Raw genomic sequence first — 25,200 nt, 5'->3', positions numbered from 1 at the left:
CTTTATGTTTATTTGGCATCTGAACTTTAAGCTTTTAAGACACCGCAATATGCAATTTATTTATTATTTCGCGTAATTTTAGCCTGTCAGTGAATGAAGTAAATCAAATAACTCATTTTGTAATGAAAACTTGTTTTTCTGCTTTACTTGTACACTCTTGGAAGCTGAAGTTTTATAAAAGTTGAAACCTGAAGCCATAAAAAAAGGACTGGAATCAGTACAAGGCACCTTTCCAGAGAATTTAGATAACTGAAAACTCTGGAAAGCTAGCACAATAGCAAAATTTAAAAATGGTTTAAGTGGAAAGTTGTTGGTGACTTCTTGCAAATGAGACTCTCCATACAAATGTCAGTAAATTAGTCATTTTAACTTCTCCTAAGCTGCCAATTAATGTTATAGTGATAGTCTATTTTGCCTTTATTTCTTTAGACCTGTGTAAAGTTTTGTTTAAATTGTTCGCATAAATAAAAAATAATTCCAAATTTACAAAACAAGAATAAATTCAAATTGCCTCCATTCTCTCTAACCAACCACAAAAAATAAAAAGCACAAAAGTAGCATTAAACATTCTTTTTGATTAACCCTCTTAGGGTCTCCATCATGTACTTAATGCTTATGAATATGTAGTAAAACTCGCAAAGTCTCAAATAAGGCGGGCTTGCCTCCCTCCCTCGCCCTCCTCCATAAAGATAAAACAAGTTTTCAAACTTCAACTATAAATCCGCAACTTTGTAAATTAAGCCGCGTAAATGAGACTTTGGTAAAGTCAGATTAATGAGGAAAATAAAATGTAAATAAGTCGCTAAGTACCCTACCGGGGGGGGGGAGAGGATGACAGTGGCGAAAGAGGGATTTTTGCCCTTATAAAAAGAAACAAGGGTTGAAAAGAACATATGATGTGATATATCGGAATTACCTGCTTACCTATTTTGTTGGGTATTACGTCACTATCGTACACTGAATTATTGAAAAGAAGACGAAAATAGACACACAACTCATTATAATCAATTCAATCTAGAGATCAATTTTCGCTCTGTTATTTGACGTAATTTTCAATTTTATTCCAGGCATTTGAGATCACTTATTTTGTTATATGATCTAATTTGCCTGGACTATAAACAACGTCCCAGGAGTTTTCGCTCTCACTCTTACGCGTGACAAATAATAGTGGCCCCGCCTCTTCAAAGGTGAGTTATAGTCCGGTCGTTTTTTTTTTATTGCGTTATTTATTGAGGATCCTTTATGGGATGGAAGTAAAATCTATATTGTTGAATTTATATTTGCACAAAGTTCACAGTAATTTTTTAAATTTTATGTTGGGAGATTTGTAGTACTGACTACTACTGTTGAAAAACTGAAATTTGTTTTTATAGTATAAAATTTAGGATAACTACCATCGTTAAACAAGTTTAATTTATTTTCATAGGTGTTAATATTTAAATGAACAATACTATTACCTTTATATGCTAGAAAAAATTTAACATTGTTATTGTATTTAAGTGTCTTTATATGGAAAATGAGAAAACGCTTATTCTAACTACCTGGAATAAAACATTTATTCCAATTACTTAAAATTTCATGATTCTTTTCAACATTATTCCAAAATATTCAACGCATTTTTTCACAAAAAAAATGAAACTAGTGACAAGTAAAATATTCCTGGCATAACTTTCTAGAAAGAGGAAAACACGACCTGGAATAAAAAACCTATTCCAACTGCCTGAAATAAAAGACTTATTCCAAAAACTTAGAAAATCAAGAAGCTTCTTGCCAAAATATTATTCCTTCTTTATTCCAGGACATTGAAGGCATTTAAAAAAAATAAATAAATTCGTGGCAAGTAAACTATTTCTGACAGAACTTTATGGAAAAAGTAACAAACGGCAATTTCAACTGCCTGGAAGAAAATATTTATTCCAAAAATCTGGACTATCAGAAATTCTTCTGGCAGAACATTATTCCTTTTTATTCCATGATATTAAAATTATTTTTCTAAAGAAAAAAAATTTTATTGCTTATATTTTTTGTAAATGTAAATTGAATAAATATATGGTTATTCCAACTACCTGGAATAATAGACTTCATTCCAAAAACTTGGCACATTAAGAACGTTTTTAAGTCAGAATAATATTTCTTTTTTATTACAGGATATTAAAGCATTTTTACAATGAAAAAATTAAATAAAGACGAGTAAAATAAGCGCGATGGGAATTTTTGGAATAAAAAATGGCGATTTCAATTATATGTAATAAAACATTTATTCCAAAAACCTGGAATATCAGGAATCTTTCTGGCAGAACATTTTTCCTTTTTATTCTATAATATCGAATAGGGTATTCAAAAAATGTCTTATAATAAAGACTACTTCTTATAAAGGTAAAATCTATTGTTTTTATTATCTTACAACATATCCAGGTTCAGTTTTATCTTGAAGCAAAAAAACAATGATATCTTACCTTAGTTTTTTGACATATAACGTCAAAAAAATAATACTTTTAATTTTGAAATAAAGTGCTATAAATAAGTTAAATATATTAATTTTTTGAGTCAAGTAACTATTGATTAATAATTTTTTACTCTAAAGTGTTTAAATTTTGTTTTATTTTTATTGGTTTTTTAATGTCTATCTTTGTCCTGGTTCCTTGCATTTTCTATAGGTTAAACAATATTTAACTTAGGCAGATTTTTTGGAGTAATTGAATAATTAAGAACTATAGAAAGAACAAGTTTCCTTGTTATTTAAAGCATTATTATTTATATGTAATAATTCTTAGATTTATTTTATTTACATAATTTTGTGAATATTTTTTATTACTTTTGTATTTATATAAAAATGTTTTCACTATGAGATCAAAATACACCTTTTCTAAACATCTAAACAATTAAGCCCATACTTTTAATTTAAATAATATCTATATTGTTGTAATGACTTCATAATTAGTTAGGGTATTAATAGGTATTACATTAATACATTATATTGATTAATCAAAATTTCTCAAGCATCCAGACCCAATTTCAATCTCATTTAAGTTCGCATAGACCCCGTAAAGATAAATTTAAATAAAGCAAAACGAAATAAGAACCCACGTAAATTAATTAAGTACCTTGCAAGTAATTTATTACCGGTTAACACTATGGGTTGTAATGGCATTTTATTTAAAGTAAGTTGTGTTAATTTATGCGAGAAAACAAGGTAAATACAGTACCATGCATAATGGGTACTATTTATATTAAGGACCATTGGCGTAGAAGTTACTTTCATGCGGTTTTAATTTTAGTTTAGTCAAGATGGAATGCTACGGGCACCACCACTGTCCTTAAAGCCTTTTTTACCCTTTTTGCTCTTAGCATAATAACTATAAGTATACGAATTAACGTAGGAAAGTGGTGCTCGAAGAAAAATCCAAACTCACGATTTATGTTCTTCGGCCATAGCACGCATTAATTATACTGTTATTAATGGCCTATAAATTTATTGAGAAACTGGTATTGTTACGGGGCGTAACCCTATTAAGATCTAAGATTTTTTTTCTTCGGTTTTAATTTGTTTTATAAGAGTTTTATTTCAGTTAATTAAAAGTTATCGATTAATGCGCATATTGTGTAGAAACAATTTTTTTTCTTGTGTGATATAAGATGAATGATGTCACCTATTTCAGTCAGGCAGGCGTACGGTATATTTTCATCTTACGCTCGTTTTTCACTTATTCTTTTGCTTAGTGTCGACAAGGATTTATGTCCCACGTCAGCTCGAACCTTTTTATATTAGGATATAATATTTTTTCATCTCTTTACTCACTCACTCCCACCCCCACCCCCAGCAGGCACCTTAACTTTATTAAGATTTAGTAATGCCTTTTATACTGCGTCTTCTTTTAAAATTAAATTTTTTCAAATTGATTTATGGTCCCATTACTGCATGTGGTTTTTGCTTAAATAATTTTTGCTATATTGGCTTCTTGATAAAACATACCACCAGGAATGTAACATAACAATATAAAGCCAATGAGAATTTATGAAAAAAAGTATTAAATATTGTAGTAGATATTTTTGAAATTTTGAATTTCCCGCCAACTGTCACGTGCATGACAGATGATGCAAAAGGAAAAATAAAGTAAAGGAAAGTGAATCTTGTTTTATTTCAATTTTTCGTGACGCATATATGGTACACGCGGCCTACATATACGGTCTATAAAAAAATTAAACAATCTGTCAAAAAATCAATATCAATGTGATAGTTATAAAATGCAAACCGCTTGTCTGAAAATACCGTAATTGATGACAAAAGGAAAAATACTTTAAAGGTGACGTAAGTCTTTTGCCATGACGCAGGTATGGTACACACTTTTAAAACAGTATTTCGAGATGTGACAGATGTATGGGTCACGCGGCTTGGTAAAAAATTTATCTCTGACTCATATGTCTCTAGAAGGTAACAGAATATGGTTAAAATGGTGTTTTTTATACGTAATTTAGTAAACTACGTGAAAAAAACATAATTTTTGAGTAATCTAAATAGTAATATAGAGTTGAAAAATGGATATAGAAAAAAAAGAACAAGTCAGTCAGTTTTCATTATTATATTCCTATCTCACTCTGAGATATCATAGAAAACGTTAATAAAATAATGTTTTCTGTACGTAATTGGATAAAGTACGTAAGAAAAACACAATTTCTAGAGGATTTACGTAGTAATATTGAAATGAAAAATGGATTTACCAAAGAAAATAAAACGTTTAATTTTCACTATTATATCCCTGTTTCACTCTCAAATATCATGAAAAATGTTAATAAAATAATGTTTTCTGTACGTAATTGGGTAAAGTACGTGAGAAAAACATTATTTCGAGAGGATTCACATAGTAATATTAAAGTGAAAAATGGATTTGCAAAAGAAAATAAAACGTTCAATTTTCACTATTATATCCCTATCTCACTCTGAGATATCATGGAAAACGTTAATAAAATAATGTTTTCTGTACGTAATTTGGTAAACTACGTGAGGAAAACGCAATTTTTAGATGATCCAGACACTAATAGAGAAATGAATGATTTGACATAACTTTCAATATTCTAGAGATTGTAAATATTTTTTTACATTAGTCAGAATTTCTGAGTGTCTTCCTACATCATTCATTAATCCTCAACTAATTTTATTATTAAAAAAATCTCATATTTACCACCTATTATTATTTTAAAAATTTATAAAAAAAACAGTGGCGTACAATTAAAGAAAAAAATTGAAAAAATTTTAAACGTACGCCACTGAAGATTTTTTTTTGAAAAATTGTAAAGATGACCATTGGCGTACAATTTAAGAAAAAATATAATTATTTTGTCAATTTTCAAACGCACGCCACATCAAATATTCTTAAAAAAATTATTTTTTTTTTTTGAAAAAATCAAATATTCTTACAAAAAATATTTTTTTTTTTTGAAAAAATAGTAAATTAATCAAAAATCAGTGGCGCACTTAAAAAAAAAATTCAACTTTCTTTTAATTTTTCAAATACACGTCACTGCGTATATTTTAATTCTTTTTTTTTTAATTACAAACTAAATCGAAAAATGTACAAAAAAAACAGTGGCGTGCCATTCTATTAAATTTAATTTAAAAAAAACATTGTTCAAAGAGGTTAAAATAAAATCTCACTCTGAGATATTTTATTATTGAAAAAATCTTATATTTTTCACCCTTTATTATTTTGGAAATTTATTTCAAAAAATAGTGGCGTACAATTCAGGAAAAAAGCCAAAAGAATGAAAAATTTTTAAACGTACGCCACCGCAAATATTTTTACTAAAAAGATTAAATCAATAAAAAAAAATTAAAAAAATCAGTGGCGAACATTAAAAAAAACGTCAACTTTCTATTAATTTTTTAAATACACGTTACTGCGTTTATTTTAATTCCTTTTTTTTAAATTGCAAATTAAATCGAAAAATTTACAAAAAAAAACAGTGGCGTGCCATTCTATTAAATTTAATTTAAAAAAACATTGTTCAAAGAGGTTCAAATGAAATCTCACTCATTATATTATTGAAAAAATCTTATATTTTGCACCCATTATTATTTTGGAAATTTATAAAAAAAACCAGTAGCGTACAATTCAGGAAAAAAAAGAAAAATTTTAAACGTACGCCACAGAAAATTTTTATTTTTTTTTTTAATTGTAAGGAAAACCATTGACGTACAATTCAAGAAAAAATATAATTATTTTGACAATTTTCAAACGCACGCCACCGCAGATATTTTTACAAAAAAAAATATATTTCTTTAAATTGTAAAACAATAAAAAAAATCTCATGGAAATTTATTTAAAAAAACAGTGGCGTACACTTTAGGAAAAAAAACCACAAAAATTTTTATACGTACGCCACAGAAGATATTTTTTAAACTGTTTTTTTCTTTAATTGTAGTTAAAAAAATATATAATTATTTTGTCAATTTTCAAACGCACGTCACTGCAAATATTTTTAAATGAGCAGGTGAAAATATTTTCCACCTATTACCATATAAAAATTAAAAAAAAAAAATCAATGGCGTACAATTCAGGAAAAAACCAATAAAATTTAAAAAATTTTAAACGTACGCCACAGAAATTTTTATTTTTTTTTTAAATTGTAAGGAAAACCATTGACGTAGAATTCAAGAAAAAATATAATTATTTTGTCAATTTTCAAACGCACGCCACCGCAGATATTTTTACAAAAAAGATATTTTTTTTTGGAATATTGAAAAACAATTAAAAAAAATAGAAAAGTCAGTGACGTACAATGAAAAAAAAAGTCGATTTTTTTAAAAATTTTTCAAATACATGCCTTTATTTTAATCCTTTTTTTAATTGCAAATATCATAAAAAACGTTAAAAAAATTATGTTTTTTCTACGTAATTAAGTATTTTATTATTAAAAAAATCTCATATTTTCCACCCATTATTATTTTAGAAATTTATTTAAAAAAACAGTGGCGTACATTTTAGGAAAAAAACCACAAAAATTGCAAAATTTTTAAACGTACGCTACAGAAGATTTTTTTTATATTGTTTTCTTTTTTGAAAAATTGTAGTTAAAAAAGAAAAAATATAATTATTTTGTCAATTTTCAAACGCACGTCATTGCAGATATTTTTAAATGAGCAGGTGAAAATATTTACTACCTATTACCATATAAGTAATTTAAAAAAAAAAATTAGTGGCGTACAATTCAGGAAAAAACCTATAAAATTAAAGAATTTTTAAACGTATGTCACTGAAGATTTTTTTTTTATTATTTGGTCAATATTTAAACGCACGCCACCGCAGATATTTTTACAAAAATTATATTTTTTTTTGGAAAATATAAAACAATAAAAAAAAATTAGAAAAAACAGTGACATGCAATGAAAAAAAAAATCGATTTTTTTTAAATTTTTCAAATACACTCCTTTATTTTAATTATTTTTTTTAAATTGCAAATATCATAAAAAACGTTAACAAAATTATGTTTTTTCTACGTAATTAAGTAAACTAACAATTTCTAGATGATCCAGATACTAATAGAGAAATAAGTGCCTTGACGTAACTTCTAAGATTGTAAATATTTTTTTACGTTATTCAGAATTTCTTCTTACATCATCCATTAATCCTCAACGAATTTCATTAATAAAAAGTCCCATATTTTCCACCGATTATTATCACAACAATACATTTAAAGTATAACCATGACAGCACCGATAAAATATCGCCCTTTATAATATATTAATACCAAAAACCGAATACCAGCAGCCGAGTTATGAGAAAGAACAACACAAAGGTCGAAGTCAGTAAACTTTATACAGCGAGCAAAAATAAAATTTTCCTTGTGTAAATCGAAGTTGCAGACTCGGCCATTCAGGATGACCAATTTATAGGTACAAGTTCGGTAAGTTATTGTACACGATCCCTAAGAATATTTATTCTGATTCATTCGAGCATAAAAACGAAAGGAATAACTGAGGTAATTACTTTATTCTCTTATATACTTTGTTCTTTCTTCTTGTAACGTGGTTTATGTATATCAAATTTAAGATTATGTGAGACCGTCCCTGGGGCTCTCTTGATTTGCGGTTAATGAGGCGAGTATTCCTTAATTATTCGACTAGTTTACGCATTTAAATTTAACGAGAAAAAGTGCTTGCAAAAGACGTACCTGAGTTTTCGAGTCAAGACGCACAAAATAGTTCACTTTTACGCATTAATTTACCGTAATATTTATTATTAAGCACAAAAGCGATTACCGATTATCGGCCGTAAATATTATAGTCAAACTAATGCGGATGGTTGGTTATTCGCGTGTTAGCCGCCTTGGTATGCGGAATTTTTAAGGAATTTATTGCCGCCTCACTGTATATCCACGGGTTTTATATAAACAATGTTGCATAATAATAGAAATATTTGGTTAAATATATTTATATTTTATTTCAATTTACTAAAGGAAAATTAACCTTTATGAAACTTGTTTCTTGATTACCTGAAGATAAATTTAAAAGAAAATTCCAGGCAGTCAAGGCATTTTAACCGTTTTTTTGCCTGCAATTTATCCCGACAGTTCAACGTTTTTTTGATAATTTTTTGCTGTCAAATTGAAGGAAAATAAAGTTCATTTTTTCCAGACACTTTAAGGCGTTTTTTGCCTGTTTCTTAACCAGCAATTTTTCCAGGCATTTCAACGTTTTTTTACCTGCAAAAATCAAGAAAAACTAAGTTCTAAGATTCTTTTTAATGAATTTGAAGTGATTTTTAAATTCTTCCAGGAAGTTGAATTAACTTCTGATTTCTTCCAGAAAAATTGCAGCAATCTATGAATTCTTCCACAAATTTGATGTAGTTTTTTAATTTTTTCAGACATTTGAATTCATTTCTGCCTTCTTTCGGGAATTTTAAGTAATTATTTAAATTCTTCCAAGCAGTTGAAGTAGTTTCTGATTTTTTTCAGCAAAACTGGAACAGTCTATGGATTCTTTCGCAAATTCGACGTAATTTTCACCATTTTATACCTGCAAAAACCAAGAAAAATTAAGTTTCCTTTTTTCAGACAATTAGTGGTATTTTTGACTGTCTGGAAGTTATAAAAGAATTTTTTTTAGGCACTTCAAGGCATTTTTTTAATCGTTTCTATACCTGCAATTATTCCAGGCAATTCAATTCTTTTTCCCTATTTTTTTTCTGTAAAAACCAAGAAAAATAAAGTTAATTTTTTCCAAATAGCTGCAGGGGTTTTTGGTTTTTTTCTAACTGCCTAAAATATTTTTTTTAAGACATTTGAAGGCATTTTTTGACTCCAAAGAAAAATATGTTTAATTTACTTTGTTTCAGAGCATCACAGGAATTTTTATATATTTTTTTGACTCACTGGAAGGGTAAAGGTAAATCTTTACACAATTGACAATTGATAAAATCCTTTTATTCCAGGTATTTGTGTGGCATTTCTATTTTTTTTCTTACTACCTGGAAATAAAAATAATTCCTTCCAAGAAACTTAATTAGTATATATTATTTCTTTTAGGTAATTAAAGTAATTCTTAAATTCTTCCAGGCAGTTGAATTAATTTATAATTTCTTCCAATTATGATCTATTCCAGACCTGTTTTTTGGTATCAGAATTAAAAATAAGTACAACCGCCTGGAATAAATGGAAAAAGGCTTTAATTTCCTATTCAATATTCTTCAATATTCCTGAAATAAAAAATTCTATTCAAAATCGCAATGTTTTGTTTTTTTCAATGAATTTTAGGTCGATTTTTTTTCCAATGGTTCAACTGCCTGGAAAAGGGCAAAAATTACGATTTTTCTTTTAGACAGTTGAATCGTGGAAAAAAAATTTAATTTTCACACAATTTAATTTCTGCCTGAGAAAATCTCTATAATCATCTTTGGCCAAGCAGCAGAAGATTTAAATAAAAAAAATTAATCACCTGGAATTATTTATTTTAAATTTTTAATTTCCTGGAAGAAATTATAATGATATTACTAAAATTACCCACGTTTTTAACCCTTATTACCCAATTTTTTACCCACGTAATTATAACACCTCTGACCTATTCTTTTTCATGTACTTCTTTAAAAAAAATGATTTAAAAACTGGACGGGAGAGGTGGAAAGACGCCACTGGTGTTTCTGGAATTTGCGATTTTTTTCCAGTTTTTTAACGAACGCCACTGGTATTCTTAGAATATTTTTTTTTAACTAAAAACAAACACAATTTCTTGCAAAATCAGTGACACGCAACTCACTTTTATTTAATTTTGATAAATATATATTTGTTTATTGTTAAAGTTACGACAAAATTTGTTATATTAACACATTTAGCACCAGTGCCGTACAATTAAAAGAAATTAAAACAAAAAGTTTAAACATACGCCACTGTGGATATTTTTATTAGAAGCTTAAATAAAATTGGAAAATTTACAAAAAAAACCCATTGACGTACAATTTAAAGAAAAATACGATATTTTTGATTTAAGTCTCAAATGCACGTCACTGTGGCTACCTTTAAAACAAAAAAATTTTCGTAGAAGTGTAATTGAAATTAAAAAAAAACCAGTGACGTGCAATTTATGAAATTTAAAAAAAATATTAATTCACACAACAACAATTCAATGCCATTAAAATTTTTTTTAAATCCAGCGCACGCTACTGCAGACACATTTTTATGAAAAGTTTAATTTTTTTTAACAATTCTAAATCAAATTAAGATTCTTAAAAAAATCAGTGGCGTATAATTCAGGAAAATTACAATTTTCTTTCTCAATTTTCAAAAATACGCCACTGCGTTAATTTTTATTTTTCTGAAATTGCAAATCATATTGGAAATTTATAAAAAAAAAACAGTAGCTTGCAGTTTAGGAAAATTAAAAAAAAAAAATTTTAAACGTACGCAAAAAAAAACCAGAGGCGTACCACTTAGGAAAAAATCCAAAAAAATTGAAAAATTTTAAAACATACGACACACAGATTTTTCTCAAAAATCGTAAACATAACCATTGGTGTACAAGAAAAAATACAATTATTTTGTCAATTTGAACGCACGCCTCTGCAGATATTTTTATAAAAAAGATATTTTTTTTTGGAGAATTGTAAGTCAATCAAAAAAAATATGGAAAAATCAGTCAAAGAAAAGTAGCCGACTCTTTGTTATTTGTACGCCACTGCGTTTATTTTTTAATTTCAAAACGAATCGAAAAATTTACAAAAAAACCAGTGGCGTGCAATTCTAATAAATTTAATAAAAAAAAATTGAAAGAGATTAAAATGGGCATGAATATTGAAAATTAAAAAACCATAGACGTACCATTCAAGAAAAAAAAATTGATATTTTCAGATGCACGTCAAAGTGAGTAGTTTGAAAAAACTGGTAAATAAAAACGAAAAATTTACCAAAAATGTGTCATAATTAAAAGTCAGTGGCTTACAATTAGGGAGATAATGAATAATGAATTTGGCCTTTTTTATTTTCAGTGGTAATTTTGTTAATCAGCACATACGTCATTTAAATTACATATAGGTTCAAAGGACGTATCTTTCAATATTATTTTTCAACTTGCAACATGAGAAATTTTCTTTTAATTTTTTATTTTTAAATACTTCCAGGTTGTTTAATTAATTTAAAAGTATGTGGATTTCTTCCTGGAATTTGAAGTATTGATCAAGGAAATCGGTAGGAGGAATTAATAGAGACTAATGAAATATGGAAGAGAGAAAACCCAAGAAATACTGATATATTTGATAAAAATTAGGTATTTACTTATAAGATCTTGGAAAATAAAGAAGATCAGTATAATGCTATAGGAAAAGATAACACTACCTAAGAAAACCGAAATTTCAAGATGATTCTAGGCGTGCCTGGACCATGGAATGCCGTAGAAACAGAAAAAAATGCACTTTTTGATTTTTAAACCCATCTGAAACCCATAAATCCTTGATGATCGCTATAAAATGATGCTTCACGTCTCTAGCAGATTTAACTACTTAAAAAAAGTAAAATTTTAAGATGATTCCAGGCATGTCTGGCCCATGAAATGCTGTAGAAACCGACAAAGTGCACTTTTTATCCGTTTTCTGACCTTTAAACCTATCTGAGACCCATGCACGCTAGACGATCGCTATGAAATCATGCTTTACATCTCTAGTGGGTTCAACTACTTAAGAAAAGTGAAATTTGAAGATGATTCCAGGCGTGCCTGGACCATAAAATGCAGTAGAAACTGAAAAAACGCACTTTTTATCCACTCTTTGACCATTAAAGTCATCTGAAACCCAGGAATCCATGACGATCGCTATGAAATAATGCTTTACGTCTCTAGTGCGTTCAACTACTTAAGAAAATTGAAATTTTAAGATGATTTTAGGCGTGTCTGGACCATGAAATGCGGTAGAAACCGACAAAACGTACTTTTTACCCACTTTTTCACCTTTAAACCTATCTAAGACCCATAAATTCTTGACGATCACTATGAAATGATGCTTCTCATTTCTAGTGGGTTCAACTACTTAAAAAAATTGAAATTTTAAGATGATTTTAAGATGACGTGCCTGGACCATAAAATGCGGTAGAAACCGACAAAATGCACTTTTTACCCTTTTTTTGACCATTAAAGTCATCTGAAACCCAAGAATCCTTGACGATCGCTATGAAATGACGGTTTACGTCTCCAGTGACTTTAGTTACTTAAGAAACGTGAAATTTTAAAATGATTCCACGCGAGCGTGGACCATGAAATGCGGTAGAATTGAAAAAAATGCACTTTTTACCCACTTTTTGACTTTAAGCCTATCCGAGACCCATGAAGCCTTGACGATCGCTACGAAATGATATGTCACATCTCTAGTGAGCTATTATGTGATAACTAGTATCCGCCTTAATTTGTTAACATTTATTTTTTAACTTGGACTTGTAATATGTAATGTTATAATAATGTAATGTAATGTATGTAATGTATATTAATACCTTAACATTTTTCGAATTCGATGCACATTTGTTATGGCCTGTAAACAGTGATCGGACATTAAGATGCCCAAAATTAACATTTTTAACCATAGTAGCTTCCATATCAGTTTACCAAAAATACACAGCAGACCAACAAATTATAACAAAACTAAAGAAAAATAAATCAAATTAAAAAAAGGAAAAAAAACTTCTAAATTATGTTAAATGGGCACAAGTATGAAATCTAAGAAAAAATAAACAAAAAGAAGTTTATCATAGGTGCCTCTGAACCTATAAATAAATAGACGTATAACATATAAACATATTTGCACATATAAAAAAAGTATATATATATATAATAAGTTTAAACCTAGGCAATAATACATATTGCAAATCAGTGGTAAAATAACAAGAGCAAAGGGAAAAAAATTTATAGAATAAAAATTTTAGTTTTTAGTATAAGCATTTATTTTTGATAATTTTTATGTAATCTCTCCTATTATGCACAATAACTAAATACGAGGCAAACAAATTAATAAATATTACATTTAGGATGCAAAGTGTGTTTTTTTATAAGTAAAACTTGTGTCTCTTAAACGCATAAAATATAGACAGCTAGATGATTTTAAATGTAACAGTTTATTTTAAAAAATATACTTCCACTCTTCTGACTACATAATTACTTTTTATCAAAAGAAGTTGGTACTAAATATAGAGATGGGGGTTTTCATGAGTATATTATTATAATAATATATCATAATATGTATTAATTCAAAAAAAAACAATAATAAAGGACATTAAATATGGCAGCCAAAATCCCCATTAATAATCACCACCAAGTAAAAATACAAATGTGCATTTAAAGGAAATTATGCCCTTCAGTAATAAAATATATATTTTCTTATATAATTATATTTTTAATGAATGACCTATATACAGAGTGCTAGTGTCAATTTATAGAGAAAGATCGACTTAAAATAATAAATTAAATATCGATTTAAAAATTGAAAATTTGATGCCTTTTTCGTGCATAATTTTAATGAATACGATGTACGTTTATTTAAATTTTAATGCATTTTTCTATGATAAATTTCGTATTTCTAGATTCAATTTGAGTCATTTTTTTATTACCTGTTTTATGCGTAATTTTAGTAAATCCATTGCACGTTTAAATAAATTTTTGATGCTTTCCAGTAATAAATTATTTATTTCTTTATAAGGAGAATTATAATTGATTCTCTATAGGGAAAATATGTTTTTCTCAACTAAAATTGACCAATCGTGTCCAACAAGCAAACTTTCCCGTATTTATTCAAATTTGAACCAACCCCCCCACCCCTTTTTTTCCCTACAAAAAAAAACTCCTGATAAAATGTTTTTCGTGAATATTCTTCATAATACCTCGTGACATTTTCACATTTTATATATATATACGCGCCCCGGGGCAAAAGTAAAAAAGATTTATATATACTGAGATATAAAGTGCTTTTTAAAAAGGGGATTACAAGTAACATTTTCCTAGACCGGTTTTATATGGCATAAATATTTTATCCCCTGTTTTTTTTTTAAATCCGAGAAAAAAAATTTATTATTATAAACTTAATTAAATCGCGTCACAAAGCGCAGAAAGGGGAGGGACGTTTTTGTCATAAAAGCGCCGCCATAATTGGAATCCGTTTAACAGAAAACTAATTATTAAATGTCACATCAGAGGAATTTTAATATAAAGTAATTAATTTACGGTATGAAAAATTACAAAATCCCCCTTTGAAAAATCCGGATCGAAGGTGCATCGTTTTGCCTCTTTTTTTTATATATATCCCTAGTCCCGAAGAGGAATTCGGGAGCGGAAATTTCCCGTCGAAAAATCTCTCTTGTTAAAAATTGAAATATTTTAAATTAGCAGAATATTTTTTAATAAACATGCAATAAGTTTTTCTCTCTCGTTCTCTCGCTCCCTCCCGTTCTGACCATTGTCCGGTTACACAATAATGGGATCTTATCGTGGGATCTACATATTTATTGTGCCATTAACGCAGCGAACATGCCATTGAATTTAAAATCGTTTAAATCAGCCACTGTTTTATTAGGGTTTGTTTGAAACCGACTAGATACCTACTTTAATGCAAATATAACGAATTTTTAGAGGTACGAGCCAATTAGGATTTTTACGTTATAATGTTCACTGTGTATACTTATTATCTATGAGTAAAAACCATTTAACAAGCACTAAGAAATGGTTGAAAAAAATGCACCGGACTGTCTATGAAGTGCTTAAAAGCAGGACTAAACTCACTGAAAAAAAAATTTTTTTCTTGATTTATTGTAAGCAAAAAAAGGCCAAAGAAAATGCCTTAAAGTACTTAAAGGAAATTCGTTAATTTCTTTCAGACAGTCAAGAAAAAAACAAAAATACTTCCAATTGTATGAAAGTAATAAACCTAATTTTCCTTCGTTATTTGTAGGTAAACCGTTGTAAAAAAGCCTTGAACCTCCTGAAAAACCTTGTGTATTTGTTTCAGGCTATTAAATAATGCTAAACTAAATATCAGTAATTTTATATATAAATATGCAGCTCATCCTCACATTCTAAATGAATAAAGGAGTAAATTTTTAACTGTAAAATTAACTGAATGCTAGCTGAGTTAGACACCTTGGAATTTGGAAAACCAGTTTTGGTTTAAAAAGTTACAATTATTATTAGATAAAAATCAGGATAAAAAGAACTAAATTGAGTTCAACTTGAAGGAGAAATACAAATATGATTTGCTGGAAAAATTACCTTTACTTGACAATGATGAAAACGTGCTATATGTCTTTTTATTCATTTGCTCTTGTAGAAAACATTCCATATTTGGATCAATCAATAGGGGAAATCAATAGGAGGAATCAATAGAGGCTAATGAAATATGGAAGAGGGAAAAGCCAAAAAATACTGATTTATTTGATAAAAATTAATAAAATCTTGAAAAATAAAGAAGATCAATATAATGCCACAAGAAAAGATAATATAAATAAGCTCTCTAATGGGTTTAACACTACGTAAGAAAACCGAAATTTAAAGATGATTCCAGGCGTGCCAAGACGTTGAAATGCGGTAGAAACCGACAAAATGCACTTTTTACCCACTTTTTGATCATTAAAGTAATCTGAAACCCAGTAATCCATGACGATCGCTATGAAATAATGCTTTACGTCTCAAGTGCGTTCAACTACTTAAGAAAATTGAAATTTCAAGATGATTCTAGGCAAGCCTGGACCATGAAATGCGTTAGAAACCGACAAAATGCGCTTTATAGCCACTTTTTGACAATTACATACATCTGAAACCCAGGAATCCTTAACGGTCGCTATGAAGTAATACTTCACATCTCTAGTGGGTTCAACTACTTAAGAAAAGTGAAATTTTAGGATTATTCCAGGCGTGCCTGTGCTTTCCTTGTCCAATTCCAGTTCCTTTTCCTATTCTCTCCTTATCCCATCAGTATGCTTTTTATTCGTGTTGTATTAACTTTCTTCTTTTTTTCTTTAACTGGGAAATGCTTTTGTTTATTATTTATAAGTGTCATTTATAATTTATAATTATTAAATATATATATAAGGCCTCAACAGAATTCAGGGAATCTCGCAGGGCTTGTTCCCTTGAAGTCTGAAAACATGGCCTATTAGTCACCTTCTGGAATTTTATTTCTATTTGTATAAAATTTAAGTTCTATAGATATTTTTTAATTGTTTCAATACACATTAAATGTGCTCTTTGTAAAGAACGAACTATTCAATACGTGATATGCATTTGGTTTATAACAGAATTGTAATTTTTTATTTTTCTGGTGATTAATAAAAGTCTTATTATTATTATTATTATTATTATTATTATTATTATAAAATGCAGTAGAAACTGAAAAATGCACTTTTTACCCACTTTTTGACCTTTAAACCTATCTGAGACCCATGAGTCCTTAACGATTCCTATGAATTAATACTTTACGTCTCTAGTGGACTTAACTACTTAAGAAAAGTTAAATTTCAAGATAATTCCAGGGGTACCTAGGCTATGAAATGCGGTAGAAACCGAAAAAATGCAATTTTACCCACTTTTTGACTTTAGACCTAGCTGAGACCCATGAATCTTTGACGATCGCTATAATATGATATTTCTCATCTTAAGGGAGCTCAACTTCTTAAGAAAAGTGAAATTTCAAGATGATTTTAGGCGTGCCTGGACCATGAAATGCGGTAGAATCCGAAAAAAATTACTTTTTACCTACTTTTTGACCTTTAAATCTATATGAGATCTATGAATCCTCGACAACCGCTATGAAGTAATGCTTTACATCTATAGCGGGTTAAACTTCTTAAGAAAAGTAAAATTTTAAGATAATTCTAGGCGAGCCTGGACCATGAAATGCGGTAGAAACCGACAAAATGCACTTTTTACCCACTTTTTGACCATTAAAATCATCTGAAACCCAGGAATCCTTGAGGATCGCTATGAAATGATACTTCACGTCTCTAATGGGTTTAACTACTTAAAAAAAGAGAAATTTTAAGATGATTCCAGGCGTGCCTGGACCATGAAATGCGGTAGAAACTAAAAAAAATAACTTTTTGTCCACTTTTTGACCTTCAAACCCATCTGAGGCCCTTGAATCCTTGAGGATCGCTATGAAATGATGCTTCACGTCTCTAATAAGTTCGACTACTTATGAAAAGTGAAATTTCGAAATGATTCCACTCGAGCGTGGACTATGAAATGAGGTAGAAACTGACAAAATGCACTTTTTACCCACCTTTTGATCTTTAAACCTATCTGAGATCCATGAATCCTTGACGATCGCTATGAAATAATGTTTTACGTTTCTAATGAAATTAACTACTTAAGAAAATTGTAATTTCAAGATAATTCTAAGCGAGCCTGGACCATGAAATGCAAGAAACCGACCGAAGGTAGAAACCGACAAATTGCACATTTTACCTACTTTCTGACTTTTAAAGCTATCTGAGACCCATAAATCCTTAAGGATCGGTATGAAATGATATTTTACATCTCTAGTGAGCTCAATTACTTAAAAAAAGTAAAATTATAAAATAATTCCAGGCGTGCCGGGACCATGAAATGCGATAGAAACCGACAAAAAGCACTTTTTACGAACTTTTTGACTTTTACGCCTATCTGAGACCCATGAATCCTTGACGATCGCTATGAAATGATGCTTTACGTCTCTAGCGGACTTAACTACTTAAGAAAAGTGAAATTTCAAGATGATTCCAGGCGTGCTTGGACCACGATATGCGGTAGAAGCCGACAAAAAGCACTTTTTACGCACTTTTTGACTTTAAACTCATCTGAAACCCATGAATCCTTGATGATCGCTATAAAATGGTGCTTTACGTCTCTAGTGAGTTCAACTAGTTAAAAAACGTGAAATTTCAAGATGATTCGAGGCGTGTCTGGACCATGAAGTACGGTAGAAACCGAAAAAATGCACTCACTCTTTGACCATTAAAGTCAACTGAAACCCAGAAATCCATGACGATCGCTATAAAATAATGCTTCACATCTCTAGTGGGTTCAACCACTTAAGAAAATTGAAATTACAAGATGATTCTAGGCAAGCGTGGACCATGAAATGCGGTAGAAACCGACAAAATGTACTTTTTACCCACTTTTTGACCTTTAAACCTATCTAAGACCCATACATTCTTGACGATCACTATGAAATGATGTTTTGCGTTTCTAATGGGTTCAACTACTTCAGAAAAGTGAAATTTTAAGATGATTTTAGGCGAGCGCGGACTATGAAATGCGATAGAAATCGATAAAATTCACTTTTTACCTACTTTTTGATTTTTAAACCCATCTGAGACCCAGGAATTCTTGACGATCGCTATGAAATGATGCTTTACATCTCTAGTGGGTTCAACTACTTAAGAAAAGTGAAATTTCAAGATGATTCCAGGCGTGCCTGGACCATGAAATGCGGTAGAAACCGACAAAATGCACTTTTTACTCACTCTTTGACCATTAAAGTTATTCGAAACCCAGAAATCTTTGACGATCGGTATGAAATAATGCTTTGCGTCTCTAGTGGGTTCAACTACTTGAGAAAAGTAAAATTTCAAGATGATTCGAGGCGTGCCTGGACCATCAAATGCGGTAGAATCCAAGAAAATGCACTTTTTACGCATTTTTTGACGTTTGAACCTATCTGAGACCCATGCATGCTTGACGATCGCTATAAAATCATGCTTTACGTCTCTAATGGGTTTAACTGCTTAAGAAAACTGAAATTTCAAGATGATTCCAGGCGTGCCTGGACCATAAAATGCACGAAAAGACTTCAGAATAGTCAATAAATCAATAATTTCTTAATTTGGACTAATAAAACCCGAGACATTCACTTGCAAATAAGAGACAAATTATTTTGTCCCTTACAGGCACTCCTGGACTAAGAATTCCATTATCTTGATTCTAGTAAAAGGATTTTAGTGATTTTTTCAAAAAAGACTAAAAAGACTTCAGACTAGTCCACAAATCAATAATTTTCAAATTTGGACTACTAGAACCCGAGTTATTCACTTGCCAATAAGAGACATATTATTTGGTTCCTTACAGGCCCTCCTGGACTAAGAATTCCATTATCTTGACTTCTAGTGAACGGATTTTAGTGAATTTTTCAAAAATTTATAAAAAAGACTTCAGACTAGTCCACAAATCAACAATTTTGAAATTTGGACTACCAGAATCCGAGATATTCAGTTGCCAATAAGAGACAAATTATTTGGCTTCTTACAGGCACTCCTGGACTAAAAATGCCCAAATCTTGACTTCTAATCAACGGATTTTAGCGATTTCTTCAAAATAGTCTTCAGAATAGTCCATAAATTAATAATTTTAAACATACACTTAAACAAATATCAATAAACTTACTCTCTGAGCAGCTCCATGCTTAACAAACAGGTTCTGATACTCTATATACCTTCAATACTTCCAATTATTCTCTTCTTTACTAAACAATTGTTAAAGAATATCGCAATTAAGCACAAAAGTAGCAGGAATAAACAGAATATTAATTAATTAATATAACATCTACCAACACTAAACTGAGCAACAGTTTTCAGAAAATTATTGATTGAAAAAACGCACCTTACACCCACTTTTTGACCATTAAAGTCATCTGAAACCCAGGAATCCTTGACGATCGCTATAAAACCATGCTTTACGTCTCTAATGAGTTCAACTACTTAAGAAAAGAGAAATTTAAAAATGATTCCAGGCGTGCCTGGACCATGAAATGCGGTAGAAACTGACAAAATGTACTTTTTACCCACTTTTTGAGCTTTAAACCTATATGAGATTAATGAATCCTTAACGATCGCTATGAAATGATGCTTTACATCTCTAGTGGGTTCAACTACTTAAGAAAAGTGAAATTTTAAGATGATTTCTGGCGTGCCTAGACCATGAAATGCGGCAGAAACCCACAAAATGCACTTTTTACCCACTTTTTGATTATAAAAGCCATCTGAAACCCAGGAATCCTTGACGATCGCTATAAAATGATGCTTTACGTCACTAGAGAACTCAACCACTCAAGAAAAGTGAAATTTTAAAATGATTCCAGGCGTGCCTGAACCGTAAAATGCGGTAGAAACCGAAAAAATGCACTTTTTATCCACTATTTGACCTTTAAACCTATCTGAGACCCATAAATCCTTGACGATCGCTATAAAATGATGCTTTACGTCTCTAGTGGTTTTAAGTACTCAAGAAAAGTAACATTTTAAAATGATTCCAGGCGTGCCTGGACCATGAAATGCGGTAGAAACCGACAAAATGTACCTTTTACCGACTTTTTGACCTTTAAAGCTATCGGAGGCCGATGAATTCTTAACGATTGCTATAAAATTAATACTTCACGTCTCTAATGAATTTAACTATTTAAGAAAAGTGAAATTTCAAGATGATTCCAGGCGTGCCTGGACCATAAAATGCGGTAGAAACCTACAAATTGCACTTTTTACCCACTTTTTGACCTTTAAACCTATCTGAGACCCATGAATCTTTAAGGATCGGTATGAAATGATGTTTCAGATCTCTAATGAGCTCAATTACTTAAGAAAAGTAAAAATTTAAAATGATTCGAGGCGTGCCTGGACCATGAAATGCAGTAGAAACCGACAAACTGCACTTTTACCTACTTTTTGACTTTAAACTTATCTGAGACCCATGAATTCTTGACGATCACTATAAAATTATGCTTTACATCTCTAGTGGAGTTACCTGCTTAAGCAAAGTAAAATTTCAAGATGATTCCAGGCGTGCCTGGACCATGAAATGCGGTAGAAACCGACAAAATGCACTTTTTACCCATCAAATCTTAATAGCTATAAAATGATACTTTGAATCTCTAGTGGGTTCAACTACTTAAGAAGAGTGAAACTTCAAGTTGATTTAAGGCGTGGAGAGTCAAGAAATCAAGGAACCCAACCTAACACCCTGGAAAAGTTTTGGAAAACTTTTTAAGGTACCTAAGTACATTTCATCAGTTAATGAGAGCACTGGATTCCAACTTGACTGCCTGTAATACAATTTTCATTTCTTTCAAGTAGCTGAGTACAATTAATCCCCTCATAGTAACTCAACTTCTTAAAAGAACATTTGATTTCTTCTCACAATAGTATAAACAGAGCAGTAGGATTGAAATCAACCTCCTGGAAGAATTTCAAGGTATTTAAGTGCATTTCGTCTGTTATAGACAGCAATGGTTTCCAACTCGATTGTTTGGAATAAATTTCTTATTTCTTCCAGGCAGTTGAGTGCAAATTAATCACCTCACGGAAGGTATGCATAGCATTAGGTTCTAACTCAACTTCCTGGACGAAAATTTTTATTTCTTGTCTATATTTGACTTCTTTTAACCAGTTTACAACAGTATAAACAAAGAAGTGTTCAATTCAATTCGCTGGAAGAATTTTCTAACTTTTCAAGGTATTTAATTGCATAAGTGTGATGAGATGGGAATGTTTTACCTTGTCGAAAGCCTTATTGTAGTCTATGAAATACAGACGCTATCTGTGCAGCTTTACGGCATAGAAGCATTGACTCTAAAGAAAAAAGATATAAGAAGACTAGAGGTTTTCCGACAGTGGACATATCGGAGGATACTAATAATTAATTGAATGGAAAGAATAAGAAATATTAAAAAGACAGATGAACAAAGAAAAAAGTACATGGAATATTTTATGAGGGTGTCAAAATATAGTTTACTAAAAGTGATAATACAGGGAAAGATTCAAGGTAGAAAAATTGTGTGAAGAATTCACTTGTGGTTGAAGAATCTGCTTGGTTAGATCTGCAGGTTCAAGAATACGCATTGTATTGATGATGGCCATTAATGAAGAAAACTTTTTTAACTGAAGTAATAGTAAACAATCCTTTTATCCATTTTTTATTGGATAATATAATAGGAAGTTTAGTCCCCTATAGTAGGTTGGCAATCAGATCCAAGAAGAAAATAAACCAAGTTTTCAACAAGAAAACGTTAATTATTATTAAAAAACGCATAAAATTGTAATATCAGAGCACCTTCTAATGCAAAATTTAGGTCAAAACCCATTTAAATCAAAAATAAAATCCCGCTGTAACGATACTATACCAGTTCTTATTACCTGCATTTAGATGATACATCCGAAGCGTAAATGAAAAATCGTAATGTATGGCATCGGTTCCCAGATTTATACGCTCTCGCTTATAATTTAAATTCATTTTTCGAATAACGAAAATCGCTTAGGACGATATATCACGTTCACGTCCCAAGTCTGACATTAATAATAAATTTCATATTTTTTGGCACATAACAAAGTTACAACTAGTAATACCAAATTGATATTCATGTATATGCCGTAAATCACTCGAGTACCTTGCAAGTACTTTAACAATGACACGTGTCACATATTTATTGCTCGTAAATTTTTAGACGAGAGACGCAATATGTCAAGTTTAAAAAACAAAAAGGAAAGAGAGGGATCTCATTAAAACTTTTAATCTGTTGTATATATATAGCTTTTGAAATTTCAACACGAAATTAAGCGTTTTTTATTCATGAAATATTCCCAAAGCAAGTTATAAGTAAACTTATTTTGAGCCGTTCTTTGGCGTTCGTTCCATTTTGGTTGGCATTTTCATTTTAAAAGCATTTCTCATGAATAAGCAAAATCTTTACCCTGGATGCTTTATAGGACCTGCTCGCGCTCTCCCTCTCTCTCCCTTTTGACCTTTTTTTTGATAAGGGAAATTAGCTTTTGTAAATAAATACACGTTAAATAAATTATTGAATATAAAAGTATAATCGGCTATAACGTCTTTATGGCTAATATGCCAATAGACATAAATTCTGGCAGCAAATTACATGCATAAAACCGTTGAGCGTCCATACATTTTATCCAGCGAACCGTACCCGCGTTTCAATAAAGTTTTACGGTCTTTTTCATAAAACGTATTTACTGTCGGAATTGTGACATACTGTTAATAATGAGAGCACCTTAACTTTGCATATTTTCAATTTGATATACAGTGACCGCCTAAAGTTCCGCATAAATTCGATAAAAATTATTAGAGACATGATTTTTTGAGAAAACGCTCTGACCCGTCGATTTTTATTTGTATACAGGATGGAACAAAAAAAAAGATATTTTTTATTGCATTTATGAAATATAGGCGAAATTCCAAGCAAGTTTCGTATAACACACTTTATCTCAAAACTCAACTGTTTCAGAAATATTTACATTTAACCAACAAGAAAGCAAGTAAGTACGTCTATTTACAAATTAAGATAAAATGGAGGATAAAATCTTATAAACTGTGAAAACTCTTATTAATGTATCAAGTGATCCCCATTTACTTCTTGGCAGAAAGCAAGACGGTTTACAAACTCATGTAAAACACTATTAATTATTTCGGGTGATATACGTCTAATTTCATATCTAATTCTGTTTTTCAAATCTTCTACATTGTTTGGCTTCTCAATATAAACTTTACTTTTCAGGTACCCCAATAGAAAATAGTCGTAGAGATTTAGGTCTGGTGATCCGGCCGGCCACTCTATTGGCCCTCTTCGTCCTATCCATCTTCCTGGGAACACTGTATCCAAGTAATTACGGACATCACAAAGAAATTTGGTGGTGCGCCGTCTTGGTGAAACTACAAATTATCTGTCGGGACAGCAGGGTCTTGTTTGTCTGGGTATAGGGCAGCCAAAACAGGGATAAGATCATCTTGAAGAAAATTCAAATAGCGTTGTCCTGTTAAGTTTTCTTCGAAAAAGTATGGCCCTATTACTTTATTTTCCACGATACCCAATATAATAGATTTACGGTACTAGGTACGTAGCCTTAGTTGCCCAGTGTGGATTTGACACTGACCAATAACGACAATTTTACCGATTTACGACACCGTTTAATACGTTCAAAAAACTTGTTGAAAGGCCAGTATATTTTTTTTCAAAATCAATGAAGAAAAGGTGTTCTTTTGGCTTCTCTTATCTATTATATTTGTTTTTTGGATGTCTTAAGGGTTAAAACTACCCTGACTCAAGGGTGGAGTCATCGGACTTTTAGATACGTGTCTACGACTAGAGGCCGCACGACTCAACGTTCTAGTCATGTAATAAATTCAGTAATTTTTTTTTTAAATAAAAAAATTACAACAAACAAATTAAAAAAAGTAATAAAAATCACGGCAACGTAAGAATTAGAACTTTGTATTTTGAAAAGAGAACAAAAAAAAACCAAACAAAAAAATACCTAAGTTGTAGAAACTAAGAACTAAATTAAATGCAAATTAAATCTCAAAAAAAAAACAAAGTATAAACTGAGTAAACATCCATTTAAAATATAAACATAAACAAACAAAACTTTATTTCTCAACAAAAACATAATAACACACAAACTTAAAAGTAAAAAAGTAAGTTCGCATTTACTTAGAAGTATGATATATTTGAAAACAGTTTTCAAGACACAACCCCGGCTTATCTAAGCAAGCTGGACAAAAAAACGGAGTATTTATGCGCAATTTATTCTGATAACACACTCTACATCTTTTTCTCATTATTTGTCGTCCTGCAGCATCTAACTGGTATTTTTCAGGAAAATGGCTAGATTTTTCTTTGGGAACTTTCTTTTCTTGGGATGGATTAACTTCAGGTTTTTCTTCTTTTTCAGCCAATAGGCTTTCTATAATGTTATGCCGAAAGT

The 25,200-nt window shown here is 30.2% G+C and overlaps 1 protein-coding gene and 1 long non-coding RNA gene across 2 annotated transcripts in view; one reads left to right on the top strand and one right to left on the bottom strand.

Annotated features, from left to right (window-relative positions):
- Positions 1-8,303, bottom strand: part of LOC126746456 (uncharacterized) — a 107,295-nt gene extending 98,992 nt beyond the window's left edge. Inside the window, exon 1 of the long non-coding RNA XR_007663899.1 lies at positions 8,170-8,303. This is a non-coding gene — a long non-coding RNA (uncharacterized LOC126746456). The remainder of the gene's footprint in view (positions 1-8,169) is intronic.
- The window catches only part of LOC126746454 (CAD protein-like), a 97,186-nt gene that overhangs the window by 3,730 nt on the left and 68,256 nt on the right, over positions 1-25,200 (top strand). The window lies entirely within an intron of this gene.

Source organism: Anthonomus grandis, chromosome 17 (genome assembly GCF_022605725.1).
Source record: "Anthonomus grandis grandis chromosome 17, icAntGran1.3, whole genome shotgun sequence".
In the NCBI taxonomy this organism is placed as follows: Eukaryota; Metazoa; Arthropoda; class Insecta; order Coleoptera; family Curculionidae; genus Anthonomus; species Anthonomus grandis.
This window is presented reverse-complemented; position numbering and strand designations above follow the sequence as displayed.